Source organism: Hypanus sabinus, chromosome 1, assembly GCF_030144855.1.
Source record: "Hypanus sabinus isolate sHypSab1 chromosome 1, sHypSab1.hap1, whole genome shotgun sequence".
Taxonomy (NCBI): Eukaryota; Metazoa; Chordata; class Chondrichthyes; order Myliobatiformes; family Dasyatidae; genus Hypanus; species Hypanus sabinus.
The window spans coordinates 55,052,265-55,059,155 of NC_082706.1; positions in this window are offsets into that span (position 1 = coordinate 55,052,265).

A 6,891-nucleotide genomic window follows, 5' to 3' on the forward strand; every position below is an offset into this window, starting at 1 on the left:
AGCATGAATATCCATTTCCACTTCTGGTGAACAAATTCCAGACCCTTCCTCTATTCCCCATTGACCTTTAACTTCTCACCCACCTGGGTCCCCTCTTCTTTCCCTTTCTCTTATTGTCTACTTTCCTCTCTTTTCAGATTCCTTTTTCTCCAGCCGTCGACCTTTCGCACCCACCTGGCTTCACTTGTTACCTTCCAAGTAACCTCTTTCCCCTCCCCCCACCTTTCTATCCTGGCATCTTTCCCCCTCCTTCTCAGTCCTGAAGAAGGGGCTTTGTCGAATACATCAACTGTTTACTCTTTTCATTTGATGCTGTCTGAGCTGCTGAGTTCCATCAACATTTGTGTGTGTTGTTGTTGAGTAGATTCTGTGATTTAACTGCTCTAAGGAGCCTGACACATGCCACACATTCCTCGACAACACCCTGGTGTGTCTGGTTTGACCAGTCAGTACATGGATTAAACCTCCCATACCTTCATATTTTCCTGATTTATTTTTGTCTCATAGAGAAGCCTCATTTTAAGGGTCTATGGACCTGTCCCATCTGTGCTCTCACTATTTACTGCTCATTATTTACTCTGCAACAGATCCCCTGTTGTTGTCTGCTCTCTCTCTCTCTCTCTCTCTCTCTCTCTCTCTCTCTCTCTCTCTCTCTCTCTCTCTCTCTCTCTCTCTCTCTCTCTCTCTCTCTCTCTCTCTCTCTCTCTCTCCCTCTCTCTCTCTCTCTCTCTCTCTCTCTCTCTCCCCATTCGGCCCACCTGTTCAGAGATCAACAGCTCTCCCCTGCCTCCTTTCCCTTTGACCTGTTCTTTGGGAATGTTGATAAACTGGAATATTGTGCTCACGGTGCTGCTCACCCAGCAATCACGTCAGTGTAACAGTATTTAGTTCATGCTGATATGTTGCTGCCGGTGCCACGAATTCATCTATTCTGTTGAAATTGTTTTGTGAATTCAAGTAAAGAACAGTAAACTTTGAATTTTTACATTTTTAATCAGTCTGAATGTACTTTGTTCTGTATTTGATCTGTTTCTACCCATTTCTGCCACAGTTGGTTTGCCAATTCCACCCCCCCCCCCCAACTACTCTGTCTCTCACTTTCTCTCTCTTCACCTATGACTGTGTGGCTGAGTACAGCTCCAATGCCATGTGCAAGTTAGCTGCTGACACCACTATAATGGACCATATCAAAGGTGGTGATGAATCAGCACACAGGAGGGATATTGAAAATTTGGCTGAGTGGTGTCATAACAACAACCTCTCACCACATGTCAGTAAGACCAAGTGCGAATGATTCCTGCCCAGGAAGAGACTGGTCCACGCCAAGACTTTTCAAATGTTCTCCCTGGGTGAAGCCCAGTTGCCGGCCCCACACTTAGACTCCATCACGCTGTCCGACAACGACTTCAGCAGAGTCCTGGCGGATTTCCCATCGGTTCTGGCACCGCAGTTCATGGCAGCCATGCCCCAACACGGCTTACAGCACCACATCCCGACACAAGTACACCCCTCCACGCCCATGCTTGAAGGCTTCCCCTGGACAAGCTCTGACTGGCGAAGGAGGAGTTCAAGAGGATGGAGGAATTGGGGATCATACGGCGGTACAACAGCCCATGGGTCTCCCCGCTGCACATGGTGCCCAAAGCGACGGGGGGCTGGAGACCATGTGGCGACTAACGCAGGCTGAACGAGGTTACAACACCGGACCGCTACCCTGTGCCACACATATAGGACTTTCCAGCAAACCTGCACGGCGCATGGATCTTCTCCAAGGTAGACCTCGTCCGGGGATACCATCAAATCCCGATGCATCCAGACGACGTCCCCAAAACGGCTCTCATCACCCCGTCAGGCCTTTTCGGGTTCCTCCGCATGCCGTTCGGCCTGAAGAATGCCGCACAGACGTTCCAGCAGTTAATGGACATGGTGGGATGAGACCTGGACTTCACTTTCATCTATTTGGACGACATCCTCATAGCCAGCGGCAGTCGTCAGGAGCATCTGTCCCACCTCCATCAACTTTACCCCCGACTGAGTGAATATGGTCTGACAATCAACCCGGCCAAATGTCAGTTCGGGCTTGACACCATCGACTTCCTGGGCCACAGGATTACTAAAGATGGGGCAACTCCTCTGCCCGCTAAGGTAGACGCGGTCCACCATTTCCCCCAACCCAACACAATCAAAGGCCTGCAGGAATTTGTGGGTATGGTGAATTTCTACCACCGCTTCCTCCCTTCAGCTTCCCGAATCATGTGCACCCTGTTCGCCTTGATGTCGGGTAAGGGCAAGGACATTACCTGGGAAGAGGAGTCCGCCGCCGCTTTCATTAAAATGAAAGAAGCCTTGGCAAATGCCGCGATGCTAGTGCACCCCAGAATGGACGTCCCTACCACCCTCACAGTGGACGCATCTAACACAGCAGTCGGTGGAGTGCTGGAACAACTCATCGAGGGTCGCTGGCAACCCTTGGCGTTTTTCAGCAAACACCTACGGCCACCGAGCTCAAATACAGTGCTTTCAACTGGGAACTGTTGGCGCTATACCCGGTAATCCGGCATTTCAGGTACTTCTTAGGTAAGCCTTTCACCACGTTCATGGACCGCAAACCTCTTACCTTTGCATTCATGAAACCATCCGACCCCTGGTCGTCCCGCCAGCGGCAACATCTGTCCTACATCTCCGAATACGTGATGGATGTCTGGTATATCTCGAGAAAGGACAATGTTGTGGCGGATGCTCACTCCTGCCCTAACATCCTAGCCCTGTCCCAGGGGGTAGACTTTGAGGCGCTGGCAGAGGCGCAGCAGGCAGACGAGGAGATCCCTAGTTACAGGACTGCAGTCTCCGGTTTGCAGCTCCAGGACCTCCCCGTAGGCCCAGGTGAGAGGACCCTACTCTGTGACATCATCACCGGCCAAACCCGCCCCATCGTCCCGGCAGCCTGGCGGCGAAGCATTCACTACTTAGCGCACCCCTCCATCTGGACAACCATCTGGATGGTCTCCAACGGGTTCGTTTGGCACGGACTCCACAAACAGGTCAGTGAATGGGCCAAAACGTGCATGCACTGCCAAACAGCCAAAATGCAGCGGCACACCAAAGCCGTGCCGCAGCAGTTCCACCCCACCCACCGGCGTTTCGGCCACATCCATGTGGAAATCATGGGCCCCCTGCCAGTGTCGCGAGGAGCACGGCACCTCCTGACTATTGTGGACCGGTTCACAAGATGGCCAGAGGCGGTCCCGCTCACCAACACCACCTCTGAATCTTGCCCCCGGGCACTGATTGCCACCTGGGTATCTCGCTTTGGTGTACCAACTTACATTAGCTCTGACAGAGGCGCCCAGTTCACCTCCAGCCTGTGGTCAGCTATGGCCAGCCTTTTGGGGACACAGCTGTACCACACAACTGCCTACCACCCACAGTCGAACGGACTAGTGGAGAGTTTCCACCGTCACCTGAAGTCGGCTCTCATGGCCCGCCTCAAAGGGCCTAACTGGGTGGACGAGCTTCCCTGGGTCCTACTCGGAATCCGCACGGCGCCCAAAGAGGATCTGCACACCTCGTCGGCCAAGTTGGTGTACGGCGCACCCCTGGTCGTCCCAGGAGAGTTGATACCAGCCCCAAGGGGGCAAGAGGAAGAACCTGCAGCAGTCCTGGGCAGACTACACGAGAGGCTCGGTAACCTGGCCCCCATACCAACTTCGCAGCATGGGCAGAACCTGACCTGCATACCCAAAGACCTACAAAACTGTAAGTTTGTTTTTGTACGACGGGGCGGACATCGGGCACCACTACAGCGGCCCTATGAGGGGCCATTTACAATGATCAGAAATGGGTCCACGTACGTTCTGGACATTGGGGGGGGGGAAAGGAGGTTTTCATGGTGGATCGACTCAAACCGGCCCATGTGGTCTTGGCGTAGCCGGTCTAGATTCAGGCACCGCGGCGCAGAGGCAGGCCGCCCAAACAGAGTCCGACCCAGACTGTGGACATTGGGGGGTGTATCACCGGTTTTGTGGGGGGGAGGATATGTGGCAACCCACTTCCCAGCGCACTCAAACTGGCTCACAAAGCGGCGCGCGCCGGCATTGAGGCCAGTCCCAAAAAGGGCGCCAGGCCTTCTTCACCAGCAAGGGGAAAAGCCCGCGTGTGGGACGGGACTGTGAATGTTCGCCCCCTACAGCATTCCCGCCTGGGGAGGGCGGGATCAGGAGGGCTTTAAAGTGGGGCCGCGAAGTTTGAATAAACCTCTTTTTGCAACTGCAGCTCACCGACTGCACGTTGTTTATTGCAGCGCTGCGTGTAACACACCGCTACAACATTTCTCTCTGTCCATTTGGGATCATACACCACAATTAAAGGAGTCTACCTCTCATCCATCATTGGCTGGTGAAAGCAGCCATCCTTTGAAAATTCTGAAATGGAATGTTAAAAAGAGTCATTAATCATTTTGCATTTCAAGACCAAGTTCTCAATGAAAGCATGAAGATATAAACTCACAGCTTCTCTGTTCTTGTCTCGAAGACCCCACTGCAAATTCCAAAGAGGTATTAGAGGATATCTTGACAGCATTCAGAAATGAATTTCCTGAAGGATCATCCAGTGAAGATTTCTGGATGGAGCTGAGAAATAAGAAGATGATGATTTACATTGTCGGGATTGTACTATAGATCTTCCTTTTTTTTAAATCTTTTTATTAATTTTAAACAAACATAAACAAAACATAAGTACAAAGTGTTTGAGAGTACATAATTAATAGTTTGAATAGACATTCATATAGTAATAAAATTATAACCTCCCAAATTCATAACATTAATACACAAAAAGATAAAAAGAGAAAAAAAAATGAAACCCCAAAAAAATAAAATAAAAAAACTAACCAACATGGGCCATTGAATAATATTAAGTATGTATACAGAAGTGCCAATAACTCCGAACCTCCATCCAAATAATTAAGGATAATAAAAGTAAGTTTTAGGAGAAGACAATTTAACTCATATGAAAATGTTGAATAAGTGGTCTCCAAGTTTCTTCAAATTTAACTGAAGAATCAAAAACCACACTTCTAATTTTTTCTAAACTCAAATAAGAGATAGTTTGAGAAAATCACTGAAATACAGTTGGAGGATTAATTTCTTTCCAATTCAATAAAATAGATCTTCTAGCCATTAATGTAACAAATGCAATCATTCGTTGAGATGAAGCAGATAAACGGTTATTATCCATCATTGGTAAACCAAAAATTGCAGTAAAAGGATGCAGTTGAAAATTGATATTTAAAACTCTTGAAATAATACTGAAAATATCTTTCCAATAATTTTGTAAACAAGGACAAGACCAGAACGTATGAGTCAATGAAGCAATATCAAAATGACATCTGTCGCAGGTTGAATTAACATGAGAATAAAATCGAGCCAGTTTATCCTTAGACATATGAGCTCTATGTGCAACCTTAAATTGTATTAGGGCATGTTTAGCACAAATAGAGGACGAATTTACCAATAATAAAGTTTTTTCCCATTGCTCAGTGGATATAGGACAATGCCATTCCTTCTTAATTTAAACTTTACTATTGGGCACTTAATATACGGTATTTAATATTTTGGACACAAGAATTGACTATAGCTGCTTGCCCACAATGGGTAAATTTGGTATGCAAATCTGTGCAAGATTTTTCACTGAATTCTATCTTAGAATCTTCACTTCCTTTTTCTTTATTCAAATTGAATAAACAGATAACTAATCCTGTAGTCAAATATACATTGCGAATTTGGTTTCAATTTTGTAAATTTTTTGGTTTGAATAAATTTATTTTATCATGCCCTATAATATCTAACTATTTTTTTCAGCCTTCATCTATGGATCAAGCTTTTCTTTTATGGAAAACAAAAGGTATAACATGTTTTTGTGATCTGTTTCTGGTTGTTAACATTATGTCCTTTGAACAGCTATCTAATAAATATAATTTACCTAAAACCCATTTTTTCAGATATTTGCAAGTTAGAAATTTTTTGTATAATGAGTTACAGTCTTTTTTGAAAGAATGTCCATTGGACATTACAGAGAGAATTTTAGCCCTCAATCCTTATCAAAAGGGTTTAATAGCCATCATTTATAAGGTGATCATGAATTTACAGACAGATGTATCAGAAAAAATTAAGAAGGAACTATAGATCTTCCAAACAGTGAATGGAATGAGAAAAACAAATATGCAGGGAGATTGTGGAGTGTTGTACGAATAATACAGTTTTAATAGTCAGGCACATTATCTTCCCTAACATGTACTGGGACTGCTGTACAGTTATGAACTTAGATGGGTGAAATTTGTTATGTATACTCATGAAAGAGTCACAGAAAACTACAGCACAGAAACAATCCATCTAATTTGTGCCATCCCAGTCCTATTGACATGCACCCAGACCATAGCCCTCCATACCTGTACCATCCATGTAGTGATCCAAACTTCTCTTGAACATTGAAATCAAAATCACATCCACACCTCCACTGGCAACTCATTTCACCCTCTCATCACCCTGAGTGAAGAAATGCCCTCCTGGTGATCCCCTGAAACACGTCACCTTTCACCCTTAACTTACGACCTCCAGTTGCAGTCTCACCAACCTCAGTGGAAAAAGCCTGCTTGCCTTTACCCTATCTATACTCCTCATAATTTTGTATATCTTTATCAAATCTCCCCTCAGTCTTCTACAATCCAAGGAATAAAGTTCTCAGCTATTCAATCTTTCCTTATAACTCAGATCCTCCAGTCCCGGCAACAACCTTATAAATTTTCTCTGTACTCTTTGTACCTTGTTTACATCTTTCCTGTAGGCAGGTGAACAAAGCTGCACACAATACTCCAAATGAGGCCTCACCAATGTCTTT